Source organism: Hyla sarda, chromosome 12, assembly GCF_029499605.1.
Source record: "Hyla sarda isolate aHylSar1 chromosome 12, aHylSar1.hap1, whole genome shotgun sequence".
Classification (NCBI taxonomy): Eukaryota; Metazoa; Chordata; class Amphibia; order Anura; family Hylidae; genus Hyla; species Hyla sarda.
Window position 1 is genome coordinate 80767249 of NC_079200.1, and position 15095 is coordinate 80782343.

A 15095-nucleotide genomic window follows, 5' to 3' on the forward strand; every position below is an offset into this window, starting at 1 on the left:
AACTGAACCCAAGAGCTCACAATCTATTTTTTCCTCCATCTCACAAACAACATATCACTTCCATCATCCCTGTTTCTAGCAGATTACAAATTTAGTCTCCCTTTGACACACAATATCACTCCCATCATCTCTGTCTTAACACACAATTAATAATGTGAGTACATATAATGTAGTAGATGTTACCTGCAGTCCTATGTAACACCATAGATAACACAGATTGTCTATTCACACGTACAGTATTCTGCGCAGATTTGATGTGCAGGATTTTCATCAATTAAATGACTTCTAATCTGCGCAGAATACTACTGTACGCTTGAATAGACCCTTAATAATTTATCCGGTGGGGGTGGTGGAATAGTTCCTTCCTAGGTCTATTGTGTACTCCGCTACCCGATGCGATCTCCTTTCTTAGCTGCAGCATGACTGTAGGGCCCAGATGCATACTGCTGCTCAGCAAACCGCTGGCGAGGCAGGACATTGCATTCCCCCTCTGCCAATGGAGAACCCCTTTAAGTAGTAGGCCCTATTTGCCAACACCAAGTCATGTAAAACAATTATTTTGTGCAAAGTATGACAATTCTTATAGTAAATCCACCCCAATTTGTTATCTGTAGTGTTAAAGGGGTACTCCGCCCATAGACATTTCTGTCCCTTAGGGGATAAGATGTCTGATCTCTGTGGTCCCGCCGTGATCTCTGCTGTGGCACTGCAGTCATTTGATGCACAGAGCGAACTTTGCTCCGTGCCTGATGACTAGCAATGCGCCACTGATGTCATTGACCAAATGGCGAACTAAAAAAAAACAAAAAAAAAACACATGACAAACGATCTGGCCTCACTTCCTGGTTCTTATCAGCTTCTGGGCATGCTCAGTTTGTCAAACTGGCTTAAACTAAACAACGAAAAAACTGATGTAAACTGGAGGGTGTTCAATCGCCTCCTTCACCATAGGCTTTCAATGTCAAATTTGGAATGTACATTCATTGAGTCCCGATTGTTGTCAGTTTGTTGTGGCCGGTTTAAAAAAATAAAAAATAGTGCATGGCAGAGTGTTTGATTAGGAAAAAGAACTTACTACAAACTGAACTGATGCAAAAGAGATGAACTGATGATAAAAATAACACTTTTGCAACACCATCTGATGCTCAGTGCAGGGTAAGAAAAAGTCCAGCGCTCACAGGGTTAGAAGAATTTATGGCAATCAGAACACATGTTGCAAATAACCATTCATTTATTGCTCAACAGTACATGGGAGGACGAGTCAGAACACCAAAGGATCAAGGTACCTTATCGTTCTGACTCCTCCTGTGTAATACCTGCTGCTAAAGGGGTTATCCTGTTTAGTAAAATGTTTCCCCTATCCAAAGGAGTAAGGTTGTGGGAGAGCTGAAGTTCTGTACTTGTGTATCTCCGTCTCTCCCACAGAGATGCATGGAGGGAGTGGGATTATTGAAAGAGCTTTATTGATCGTTCAGTCATTACAAGTCATACAATAAATTACAATCACACAAAGCATTACTGTACAGTACATAGTACAGGTTCCCTAAGCTATACAGCACAGCATGCTACTCTAACACTGCGCTCAATCCTGAAAAACACCAAATTCGAAATAACCAAACAATACAATCTGTGATCGGGGGAGGGGTGTGGGGCTATGGGGGCGGGGAGGGGCATGGGTTGTGGGAGACTATGGGGGTAGGGAAGCCAAACTACTGGGTGATAACTTCAGGGGGACATGGGGAAGAAGAGGGGTCTTTACTCCTCTTCTTCATCGACACCCGGGCTATCCAAGATGGCATAGTCTCTCAGCAGACTGCGGATGAACCTGCGGCAGTCCTGGACAGACATGTTCTCCCTGTTGATGACGAGGCGGTTCCTGGCCAGCCATACAGCGTCCTTAAAACAGTTCATAAGGCGCTAGGCCTCCAGGATGGCCTCAACATCGTGGACCCCAGAGCACAGACCGTAAAGCCCCGAATGGTGCGATAGGCAGTTCCTGGGTACAGAGTCTCTCAGTTCAGGTTCCAGTGCATCCAATAGACCCTGTGCAAAAGGGCACTGCCAAAAGACGTTTCCTCCACATAGAGGTATCGGGGACAGTAATGGGTTCTGCCCAGGTCACAGGCATGCATGAATGACCTCAAAGACAGTCCTCCCTTGATGGCCATCCACGACAAGTCCTTATGGAGGGGGGGTGTTGATCGCCACTTTGTGCGGTGGTCGACACAGCTCCCTGCATAGGTAGAGCCGGGGTGCTGGGCTCCCTATCCCATTTGAATAGGGGATAAACTTTACTAAACTGGACCACTCCTTTCAATAAAGGAATGGTTTCATTTGAAGTGTTCCGAGTGTGCCGATTCTTCTTACCCTGTGAGAGCTATATAGTTAACACTCTCAAAGAATTGGACAGTTTTAGTAAATTTGGGCCAATGTATCAAATGACCTAGATTTATCAATGTGTCTGAGACCATAATAGTCTGATTTGCCCATAGCACCCAATCACAGTTCAGCCTTTTATTTTTTTTATTTAAAAATTTTTTTTGTAAATCAAGTGCTTTTATAGAACATGTCAAAAACATACATACATATATCCAAAAACATATGAGTCATGTAATCGTGAAAAAATATTTGACAGCTGAAAGTTCATGGGTGCGCTTCCATAAACTGGGAATGGCAATCCTTGCAGTATGAAGGAAATGGCGGACTAAACCCTCCTTATGAGAAGGAATAGAGCCCTGGGATAGGCACAGAAGTGCCAACTGCAAAGAGGACTGTATAGACTTTGAACATACTGCATTGTATAAAGGAAAAAATAGTATCTTAGACGACCCTGATACATTACTCCTTCGTACTCTGCTCAGAAAAACAGTGCCAGCAAAGCGGGCCAACCTTAAGGAACATCTCATGAAGCTTCACAGGATAGTGGTACCAATGTAGAGCAATTTAGTATTTTTTCCTGGATGAAGCTTGCCATAGTTGATTTATGAGCCGTCACTATTACACCGGGTGCTTATCAGCCGAATAGTCCAGCATCGCCCTGTGTAATAGGGCCAGCTATTGGTCACTAACGTGCTTTTATTCAATGGGAACCTGTACTGTATATTTTCTGTGGATACAGACCTGCCTGGTCATGTGATGCACACAAGCTGCACGTCTCATTGCTAAAAGCAGCTCCGATCACTGTAAAGTACAACTGAACATCCATCATATGGAGATCAGGAAATATAGGGACATCAGGGCCTGGTGCAGCCACTGAATGGTTAACCATGATTCCATTCTACAATAGACACAGTGTCTCCTCTACAACATGGCGGGTGTCTCGTCCAATGTATTCAGATATCTGCTGCTGGGGGATGATGTGAAATCACAGCCAAATCCAGACTGCAGCTCAGCAGCCTGGGGGGAAAAAACGTGCCCAGCTCTCATTGGGAAATGGGGGGAGGGGGCCACACTGACTGAAACAAGACACTAGTCAGAACCATTCAAGGGAGACCACCTGAGAGGCATCAGGATGATGGGGGGAGGGGGAGATGGCAGCACAATGGAAAAGATGGACACACATATGACAAGAGCAACTACAGTATCACCATTAGGTAGAGTGCCGCTGAGCAGCTGTATCCAAGCCTGTCATGTGTGATACTGACTGCTGAGCTGCTGAATCTAATTATCAAGTGCGATTCACTCTGCTGAGGAGTGCATCCAACCCTATCATGTGTAATACTCAGCTGAGCTGCTGTATCTAAGCCGACCATGTCTAATATTCTGCTAAGCCGCTGCATCCTAGCCTATCGTGTGTGGTACTGTCTCAGAGAACTCTTTAGCCTCTATATACTGTAGATACAGGACACAATAAGGCTGCTCTCACACTATAAAATTCATCCGTTTTAAAGATCCGTTTGATGTTCCGTTATGAAAACCCTGAAAATCGGCCGTTAAATGTCCGTTAAAAAATCCCATTACTGTATTGTCTATGGGATTTTTACATTATCTATTTTAATCCGTTATAGTCCGTTATTAATAACGGACATTATTTTGTGACGGAAGATAGTAACGGGAGAAATAGTGCATGCACTATTTCTTCCCTTCATTCTCCCATCACAGAATAATGTCCGTTATTAATAACGGACTATAACGGATTAAAACGGATAATGTAAAAATCCCATAGACTATAATGGGATTTTCTAACAGATGTTTAATGGACGATTTTCAGGGTTTTCATAACGGAACATCAAACGGATCTTTAAAACGGATGAATTTTATAGTGTGAAAGCAGCCTAAGATTTCTATCCAGTTTTTACTACAACTTTAAGACGGGAAGTGTAATGCGCATTCCAATTCCTTCCTCTGTACAGCGGTTTCATAGATCAAATAGGTTTAGTTAGATTTACTAAAAATCTGGATACATTTTCTCAGTAAACATTTCCAGTGTTAACTCTCGTGATATGTTATATAATCTAGTTATGATATCGCTTCGTTTATATTACAAGCTGTGACATCACCCCTCTCCAGATATCTAAGTCTGAAGTGAACAGGACTGTTTCACGCTGAATCACATGGACGACTTGGTCCATCATTGGTTTAAACAGTGTGAAGTTGTACAATGCTCAATGGCATCGCATCACATCACTGGGGAGTGGTTGGAGGAACAAGACCCTACCTTCTCAATGGTGCCTTGTTCCCCAGAATGTTACCCCATTGAAGATGTTTAGGATATGATGGAATCTGCAGTCAGATCTGCTCTTGTCCTGTGCATAGGGGATAGGTTCATTTTCACTGAACAATTCCTTTAAAGGGGTACTCCTTGACATCTTATCCCCTATCCAAAGGATAAGGGATAAGATGCCTGATTGCGGGGGTCCCGCAGCTGGGACCACCCACAATCTCTCTGCAGCACCTGCCGTTCTTTTAGAACGCTGGGTGCAGGCGGCGGGGCTTGTGACATCACGGCCACTCTTCCCGTGATGTCACGTCCCCTCAATGCAAGTCTATGGGAGAGGGCGTGGCGGCCACGCCCCCTCCCATAGACTTGCATTGAGGGGACGTGGCCGTGACGTCATGACCCCCACCACCTGCTCCAACCGTTCGAAACAAAATGTTCAGAACACTGGGGCAGCGGAGTACCCCTTTAAGATCTGAGGACTGTTCATTCCTAACAGGAAGGGGCATTGATTAATGCTGCTTTGTGCCAAATTTCTGCCCCCCCCCCCCCCCCCTTTCATTAGAATGATGCCACAGAGTTCTGGATCTATTTGGCCAGGCCATGTTTTTCCACTACTTAGTGATACAACTTTTGCTCTTTTGCCCACAGTCATGCCTTTCAGTTTTCCTTAGACACAATAGCCCTGGAGCCTGTCATCTGCTGGTATAGACCATTCCTGGTAGGATTTCAGGACATCAGCATTGTATTTCGCTGAGTGTGCAGAACGATTGCCGACAACCTCCTCTTACCCCTATCAGGGTTCCCCATATTCTTCCTCAAACGCACCTTACCCATATGCTCTCTATACCACCGTTATATGAGAACACCTGACAAGGTTGGCAGTAAAATCGTGTCCCCACTGACCAGATCTTGCTCCAAATCGACCCAATGACTGGATTTTCCTATTTTACGTGGATTCACGCTGAATCGAATCCACTGGAGATTATATTACATTCCGTGTTTTATGCCCATAGAGGGAAGATTCAATTATAAGAGGGGAAGTGGGCTCTAATATAGGGGCTATTTAGTGTGTATGACACATGACATTATTGCTAATATAGGTTTTATATAGTGGCTGTGACATCACACCTCTTCAAATATATGATATTTATCATATTTGTAATAGCACCACATATATCATAAGCTGCATGCTATAGCTGTGACAGTCCTGCTTCTATAATAAAAGTTATATATTACAGCTTAATATATATATTAAGCTATAAATATGATATTATAACTTATATCTCCGATATAAGTTATGAAGTACAGTTGTGACATCACTGCCACCTTAATGTAAGTAGCATATTATGGCTGTGACATCAGTTTTCCTATTAAAATGTACCTACTACGGCTGTGACAAGACTCTCATAATATACACTCACTGGCCACTTTAAAAGGGATACTCCGGTGAAAACCTTTTTTCTTTTAAATCAACTGGTGGCAGAAAGTTAAACATGTTTGTAAATTACTTCTATTAAAAAATCTTAATCCTTCCAGTACTTATTAGCTGCTGAATGCTACAGAGGAAATTCCTTTCTTTTTGGAACACTAATGACATCACGAGCACAGTGCTCTCTGCTGACATCTCTGTCCATTTTAGCAACCGTGCATAGCAGATGAATGCTAAGGGCAGCATGGTGTCTCAGTGGTTAGCACTGCTGCCTTGCAGTGCTGGGGACTTGGTTCAAATCCCACTAAGGACGACAATAAATAAAGTGTTATTATTATTATTATAGTAACGTCAGCAGAGAGCACTGTGCTCGTGATGTCATCAGAGAGCATTCCAAAAAGAAAAGAATTTCCTCTGTAGTATTCAGCAGCTAATAAGTACAGGAAGGATTAAGATTTTTTAATAGAAGTAATTTACAAATATGTTTAACTTTCTGCCACCAGTTGATTTAAAAGAAAAAAGGTTTTCACCGGAGTACCCCTTTAACCCCTTAAGGACGCAGGACGTAAATGTACGTCCTGGTGAGGTGGTACTTAACGCACCAGGATGTACATTTACGTCCTGTGCATAACCACGGGCATCGGAGCGATGCCTGTGTCATGTGCGGCTGATCCCGGCTGCTGATCGCAGCCAGGGACCCGCCGGCAATGGCCGACGCCCGCGATCTCGCGGGCGTCCGCCATTAACCCCTCAGGTGCCGGGATCAATACAGATCCCGGCATCTGCGGCAGTGCGCGATTTGAATGAATGATCGGATCGCCCGCAGCGCTGCTGCGGGGATCCGATAATTCATAAGGCCACACGGAGGTCCCCTCTCCTTCCTCCGTCCGGCTCCCGGCGTCTCCTGCTCTGGTCTGTGATCGAGCAGACCAGAGCAGGAGATGACCGATAACACTGATCTGTTCTATGTCCTATACATAGAACAGATCAGTATTAGCATTGGTATTGCTATGAATAGTCCCCTATGGGGACTATTCAAGTGTAAAAAAATGTAAAAGTAAAAAAAAAAAGTGAAAAATCCCCTCCCCCAATAAAAAAGTAAAAACGTCCGTTTTTTCCTATTTTACCCCCAAAAAGCGTACATTTTTTTTTATAGACATATTTGGTATCGCCGCGTGCGTAAATGTCCGAACTTTTAAAATAAAATGTTAATGATCCCGTACGGTGAACGGCGTGAACGAAAAAAAAAAAAAAGTCCAAAATTCCTACTTTTTTAATACATTTTATAAAAAAAAAAAAAATTTAAAATTAATTAAAAGTTTTTTATATGCCAATGTGGTATCAAAAAAAAGTACAGATCATGGCGCAAAAAATGAGCCCCCATACGGCCCTTTATACGGAAAAATAAAAAAGTTAGAGGTCATCAAAATAAAGGGATTATAAACGTACTAATTTGGTTAAAAAGTTTGTGATTTTTTTTAAGCGCAACAATAATATAAAAGTATGTAATAATGGGTATCATTTTAATCGTATTGACCCTCAGAATAAAGAACACACGTCATTTTTACCATAAATTGTACGGCGTGAAAACGAAACCTTCCAAAATTAGCAAAATTGTTTTTTTCGTTTTAATTTCCCCACAAAAAGTGTTTTTTGGTTGCGCCATACATTTTATGATAAAATGAGTTATGTCATTACAAAGGACAACTGGTCGCGCAAATAACAAGCCCTCATACTAGTCTGTGGATGAAAATATAAAAGAGTTATGATTTTTAGAAGGCGAGGAGGAAAAAATGAAAACGTAAAAATTAAGTTGTCTGAGTCCTTAAGGCCAAAATGGGCTGAGTCCTTAAGGGGTTAATAGCTGGAATCAGGACTCATCAGACCAGGCAGAGTTCTTACATCGTCCAATTTGGATTGCTAGTAAACAACAATAGCTAATAAGCCAATTACATGCATTTAGGCATGTAGTCATGGTCATGACAACTTGCTGCAGTTTAAACCACACATAAGAAAAAAGGGGGTTTAGAAACTGCTGATCTATTGGGTCAACCTCAATGCACAACCTACAGGGTCTACAAAAGAAAAAAAAAAAAAAGGGTCCGAGAAAATATTCAGTGAGCTGCAGTTGTATGGATAAAAAAAATGCCTAGCCAAAGGAGAATGGGCAGACTGGTTCAAGATGACAGGCAGGCAACAGCAAGTCAAAAGACCACACCTTACAACCAAGGTATGCAGAATGCCATCTCTGAATGCACAACATGTCAAACCTTGAAGCAGAAAGGCTACAGCAGTATAAGACCACTCCGGGTGCCATTCCTGCCAGCTAAGAACAGGAAACTGAGGCTACGATTTATACCGGCTCACCAAATGTAGGACTACACAAATGTTGTCTGGTCTAATAAGTCTCGATTTCAGCTGCGACATTCAGATGGCAGGGTCAGAATTTGGCGTAAACACCTTAAAAGCATGGATCCATCCTGCCTTGTATCAATGGTTCAGGACCTGCACATCGTATAAATGTTATTATGGACCCGAATCTCTGAAGAAAGTTTCCAGCACCTTGTAGAAAGTATGGCAAGAAGAATAATAGTAGTTCTCAAGGCAAAAGGGGCTCAAGCCGGTACAAGCAAGGTGTACCTAATAAAGTGGCCAGTGAGTGGAAGTTACTTTATTGCTGTGACATTACAATTTTGTTTCTGAAGTATATAACAAATGCCATGATGAAACATGAGGGGCGGTCCATCCCGTGATGCCTCAGGCCAGACCATTCTTCTTTGGTCGAGAAAACACAAAACATGACACCATGTGGCAAACTTTTTAACATACGTGCTCTATTGCAGTGGTCTTCAACCTGCGGACCTCCAGATGTTGCAAAACTACAACTCCCAGCATGCCCGGACAGCCGTTGGCTGTCCGGGCATGCTGGGAGTTGTAGTTTTGCAACATCTGGAGGTCCGCAGGTTGAAGACCACTGCTCTACTGTCTTCACAAGGGAATCATGTAACTTATAGTGGTTGGCACACACAGTCCCATTACCAAGGTATCACCAGACCAGCACAGTACCACTGGTGAAAAAGAGGGCAAAAAAAAGTGGGGGCCTCCAGCTGCTCCAAAAGTCAAATTAGTAGAAAGGTGAATAAAACTTAACTTTTAATCCATTCTTTAAAAACCAAGGATATCCATGTTGAATAAAATAATGATGTGCAGGTAACCAACGCGTTTCGAGCCGAATCTGCCCACTGGAGCTGGTCTACAAACCCAGTATCGGCTCTACCTGAATTGTACTAAAAGAGCTGAGAGGTACCGTCCTGCTATCTTATTACTGAGCTCTTCAATCCACTCGTGGGTGAATTAATACCTAGAATATCCACACCCCCATAACCCTATCAGATACCAGTCAGACACTGATGGCAGTGGGTATATTCTTGTGGGTGTCTGCTTGTCCTCTCTAGGGTTTCCTACAGACTACTATTCTTATCAGTAGAGATGAGCGAACTTACAGTAAATTCGATTCGTCACGAACTTCTCGGCTCGGCAGTTGATGACTTTTCCTGCATAAATTAGTTCAGCCTTCAGGTGCTCCGGTGGGCTGGAAAAGGTGGATACATTCTAGGAAAGAGTCTCCTAGGACTGTATCCACCTTTTCCAGCCCACCGGTGCACCTGAAAGCTGAACTAATGTATGCAGGATAAGTCATCAACTGCCGAGCCGAGAAGTTCGTGACGAATCGAATTTACTGTAAGTTCGCTCATCTCTACTTATCAGCATAAGCATTGGGTAGACTGTGTCCTATATATCCCAGCTATAATGCAGGTTTTTGCTGTCATGTAACGGAGAAGGTTGAAATCTTTGTCAAAACATTAAGAACATCTAAAAATTTAACAAAAAATTAAAATCCTAAAATTACAAAACATATGAATGTGCCCCAGGGAAACAACCCCCTCCAGGGGTAGGAGGGCACAGATGGCGCTGGAGACACAACACTGGGGGCGTCACGTGTTGTCTGTTTAAGGCTGCAGATCCGAGATGGCAAAATAACAGATGAGATGAAATAAAAATACAGAATCCTTCATTTAGCACAAAGAAGAAAACTAAGAAATGCTGTGGATGGCACCGAAGGCGAAGGCGTGATCTCCTATGTCATGTGACCCACCTTCCTGTCACTGGATTTGGGATTTTTGTAGAATTATTTAGCTAGCGGATGTATGCAGAAGCTGCTGCCTGATGACATCACAATCTTCTTGCTCCGGCGATGATGTCACAGCTCAGAATCAGTCCACCCCCATTGCATTTCCAATCTCGATTGGAAGAATTTATTTACCGTATTTTTCGCCATATAAGACGCTCCGGCATATAAGACGCGCCTAATTTTATAGGATAAAAATCTAGAAAATAAAGATTCTGAACCAAATACAATGTAAAGTATAGGACAGTGATCTTCAACCTGAGGACCTTCAGATGTTGCAAAACTACAACTCCCAGCATGCCCGGACAGCCAACGGCTGGGAGTTGTAGTTTTGCAGCATCTGAAGGTCCGCAGGTTGAAGACCACTGGTATAGGAGGTAGTACTCACGTGTCCCCACCGCTCCGGACCCATCACCAATGCACTGGATGTTGCCCTCCATCGTTGTCGCCGCGTCCCCAGGGTGTCCCCGTCGCTCCGGAACGTCCCTGCTGCCCAGTATCCTCGCTCTCAGTCGCCGCCATCACACCGCTACGCACGCCGCTCCTATCGGATGACGGGGCGGCGTGCGCGACGACAACGAAGGAGAGTGCCGGCCATGCAGGGGATCCCGGCACGGAGCAGACACCGAGGAGGCAGGTAAGGTCCCCCCCCGGTGTCCTGTAAGCGGTTCGGGACGCCGTGATTTCACCGCGGCGGTCCCAAACAGTTGACTGAACAGCCGGGTTAGTGTCACTTTCCCTTCAGACGCTGCGGTCAGCTTTGATCGCCGCGTCTGAAGGGTTAATACAGGGCATCAAAGCGATCGGGGATGTCCTGTAGTAGCCGCGGGACCCGGCCGTTGATGCCCGCAGGGACCGCGGCAATAGGACAGGTATTTGCCGTATAAGACACAACAACTTTCCCACCCAGTTTTGGGGAAGAAAAAGTGCGTCTTATACGGTGAAAAATACGGTATATTGTAGAGCTAGATTGGGGGTGGGCAAGTCTCAGACTTTATGTCTCTCTCTTAGGGTCAATGACTACAGACTGTATAGGGGGAGGGGGGCTGTCAATCACACTGTATCTAAGCAGAATGCAACGGTGAAGCCATTCTTGCATTTCTTCAAAATGCTGCCATATGGCCCTTACAGCGCTGAAGCACAATGATCAGGGGCGTTGCTTTTTTCTTTTTACAGATTTTTTTTTTGGGCTAAAATAAAAGAATGTAATAATAATGACCATAATGATGATGAATTATTACAGCAGCAGTGTTGCACCTTTTATACTTGGTGTCATGTTTTAGGCCCTAGGGAGTGCCTGCATCTATTCTCAAGACAGTAAAGTCTCAGTACAGGGCCAGAAATACACTGGTCCCTCAAGTTACAATATTAATTGGTTCCCGGACGATCATTGTATGTTGAAACCATCGTATGTTGAGACCATAACTCTATGTAAACCTGGTAATTGGTTCTGAAGCTCCAAAATATCATCCAAAAATAGGAAAAAGTAAGAATTAAAGGGGTTATCCAGGAAAATAAAAAATTTTGATATATCAACTGGCTCCAGAAAAGGTAAATAGATTTGTAAATTACTTCTATAAAAAAAATGTATCCTTTCAGTACTTATGAGCTGCTGAAGTTGAGTTGTTCTTTTCCATCTAAGTGCTCTCTGATAACACGTGTCTCGGGAACCGCCCAGTTTAGAAGCAAATCCCCATAGCAAACCTCTTCTACTCTGTGCAGTTCCCAAGACAAGCAGAGATGTCAGCAGAGAGCACTGTTTCCAGACAGAAAACAACAACTCAACTTCAGCAGCTGATTATTATTGAAAGGATTAAGATTTTTTAATAGAAGTAATTTACAAATCTGCTTAACTTTCTGGAGCCAGTTGATATAAGAAAAAAAGTTTTTTCCTGGAATACCCCTTTAACCTCTTTAGGACATAGGACGTTCTCTAACGTCCCCGCTACATGGGCTTTAATGCCCAAGGACGTTAGAGAACGTCCTGTTGTATTTCCGGTCTCTGCCGCGCGCCGGGCAGAGATCGGAACGGCATGTCTGCTGAAATCTTTCAGCAGGCATGCCGTGCAAATGCCGAGGGGGGTCCCGGGACCCCAGCATGTCGGCGATCGCAGAAAATCGCATGTCAATTCAGACATGCGATTTTCTCCTATTCCGGGCTGATCGGGTCTCTGGTGACCCGATCACCCGGAAAATAGGGATGCTCGGACCTGTGAGTGACAGGCCCCAGCATCCTGCAGGGTAGGAGTGAGGTCGCAATGCTGCGATCTCCTCCCATCCCCTGCCATTGGTCAGAACTGATTCTGACCAATGGCAGAGCAGGACGGTGGGTTGCCATGGAAACCCCCCGTTCTGCCCACCCCTGGATGTCAGGCAGAACGGGGGGAGAACATGGAGGCCGGTACCTGGAGGAGAAGACTCGTGGGGCCCGGCAATCATCGCAGATATTCACCGGAGATCCCGGCTCAGGTAGGGAATCGACGGTGGGGGGGGGGAGAAATGAAACTGAAAGTAAAGTTATTTTTACTGTGGCAACCACTAGGAAGGCCGAACTGCAACTCCCAGCATGCCCAGACAGCCTTTGCTGGGAGTTGTAGTTTTGCAACATCTGGAGGGTCACAGTTTGGGGACCACTGTTACAGTGGTGCCCAAACTGTAGCCCTCCAGATGTTGCCAAACTACAACTCTCAGCATGCCTAGACTGCCCAGGCATGCTGGGAGTTGTAGTTCTGTAACATCTGTCCCTTCAGATTTTGCAATTTTCATGACATTTTTGAAAATTGCTGCTCTACTTTGAAGCCCTCTCATTTTTTCAAAAAGAAAAAATATGTCCATTTTATGATGTGAATAAAAATAAAATTTATTTGGAATATCCATTTTCCTTACAAGCAGAGAGCTTCAAAGTTAGAAAAATGCTAAATTTTCTAAATTTTCATGAAATTTTGGAATTTTTCACAAAAAAAGGATGCAAGTAATGCCGAAAATTTACCACCAAAATAAAGTAGAATATGTCACAAAAAAACATTCTCAGAATCAGAATATTCGGTAAAAGCATCTTAGAGTTATTAATGCTTAAAGTGACGGTGGTCAGATGTGCAAAAAACGCTCTGGTCCTAAGGTGTAAAATGGCCTGGTCCTTAAGGGGTTAAAGAAAAATAAGTAGATAACTAATACAGATAAAGAAAGTCCTTACATATAAAAGTAAGAAAGATCAGATGGGAGCTGTGTCACTGTCTTCAGGGTCCTGTACAGTACATACAATGTCCTAAAAAGTAAAATGGAGCCGCCCTCACCTGGTGTCCAAAGGAGCAGCTAACCCTGGCACAGGTAAAGAGTAGTACAGAATATGTAATACCTCCCTGTACTGTAGGGGGCACTACCAGACACCAGTCAGTGCATGCACTTCAGTAATACAGGGGTTTTACCAGTGAATGCCCATTCTAATTGGTCGGTTCTTCCAGCCATTGACACGTTTCGCAGATCTAGTCTGTAGCATTGTATGTTGAGTCTGGTTTCAAGTTACAATGGTCCAGAAAAGACGATTGTATGTTGAAACTATTGTATGTTGAGGCCACTGTAAGTTGAGGGATCACTGTATATCAAAATTAAGATTACTAAACAGAATGGGCCACCAAAGACAGTCTCTGCAGACCTATGTACATAAATCTTAATACGTTTTTAATGGAAAGTCATGGCTTATTTTTTTCCCTTCAAAATGTTTTACTATACCTTGCTTCAATTTGTCACCATATTTCAAACCTCTGCTTGCTGTCAATGAATGAAAACATGGGTTCATTTCAGAAAACCTGCATGAAAAAGTTAACCATCTCAGAGCTGAGGATTTGTTGCAATTGTATCCAGTCTAAAGTCAGGACGTTTTTTTGGTTTTTTTTTTTGCCTCTGGATCAACACTATAGATTAATAGTCCGAACTGGATGGATGTCTATTTTTCAGCCTAACAAATGGCATAGACCAGTGGTCTCCAACCTACAGACCTCCAGATGTTGCAAAACTACAACTGTAGTTTTGCAACATCTGGAGGTGCGCAGGTTGGAGACCACTGACATAGACGAATACACTTTACTTGCGCAGATACATTGTAGCGCCACTGCCAATATCTACCTGCAATTCAAGGGAACACTGGGGCCTCACATCCTGAGGTTCTGCAGATGGAGACTTAATCAATCTTGTTCCCTCCACCTCATCGACCCCCAGCATCTGCAGAGATCTATTCCCCGGGGACAAGTCTGACTGACAGGAGGAGTTACTCCCCACTATGAATGAGGGGCAGGGGGGGTATTACTATGTTGCTTATTGAACTGATTGAACCGAACCATAATCCTTCTAGGACAGAGGAATTACAATGAAAAATAGGATACAAGGTCTATTATAAATCAGCTTCATCTGAAGACTATAAACCCCAAATCTCAGGGTGTAGTTTTCATGATGGACCCCACTGCAAAATCTGTAATGCATAATTTATAGCAATGTCTCCTCATATAGATAAGAGAGACCTTACGGGTCCCTCAGGCTCCTGGGCCTAGGTGCATCTGCACCCCCTGTAGTTACGTCCCTGCTGCCAAATAGGAAAGGTTAGCTATGTCCTGTATCCCTCATGTCACTATTCATCTATACTTTCCAGCATCTCTTGTTTGCCCAAATTTTTACCATTTACCTGTATAAACTGAGGATAGTATCTCCCATTGTTAAAGGGGTTATCCAGGAAAAAAACTTTTTTTTATATATCAGCTGGCTCCAGAAAGTTAAACAGATGTGTAAATTACATCTATTTAAAAAAATCTTAATCCTTTCAGTAC

At 43.5% G+C, this 15095-nt stretch overlaps 1 protein-coding gene across 1 annotated transcript in view; it reads right to left on the minus strand.

Moving 5' to 3' along the window:
* BCAS4 (breast carcinoma amplified sequence 4) overlaps nt 1-15095 on the minus strand; it is a 67038-nt gene that overhangs the window by 45539 nt on the left and 6404 nt on the right. The gene's annotated exons all lie outside the window — the stretch shown is intronic.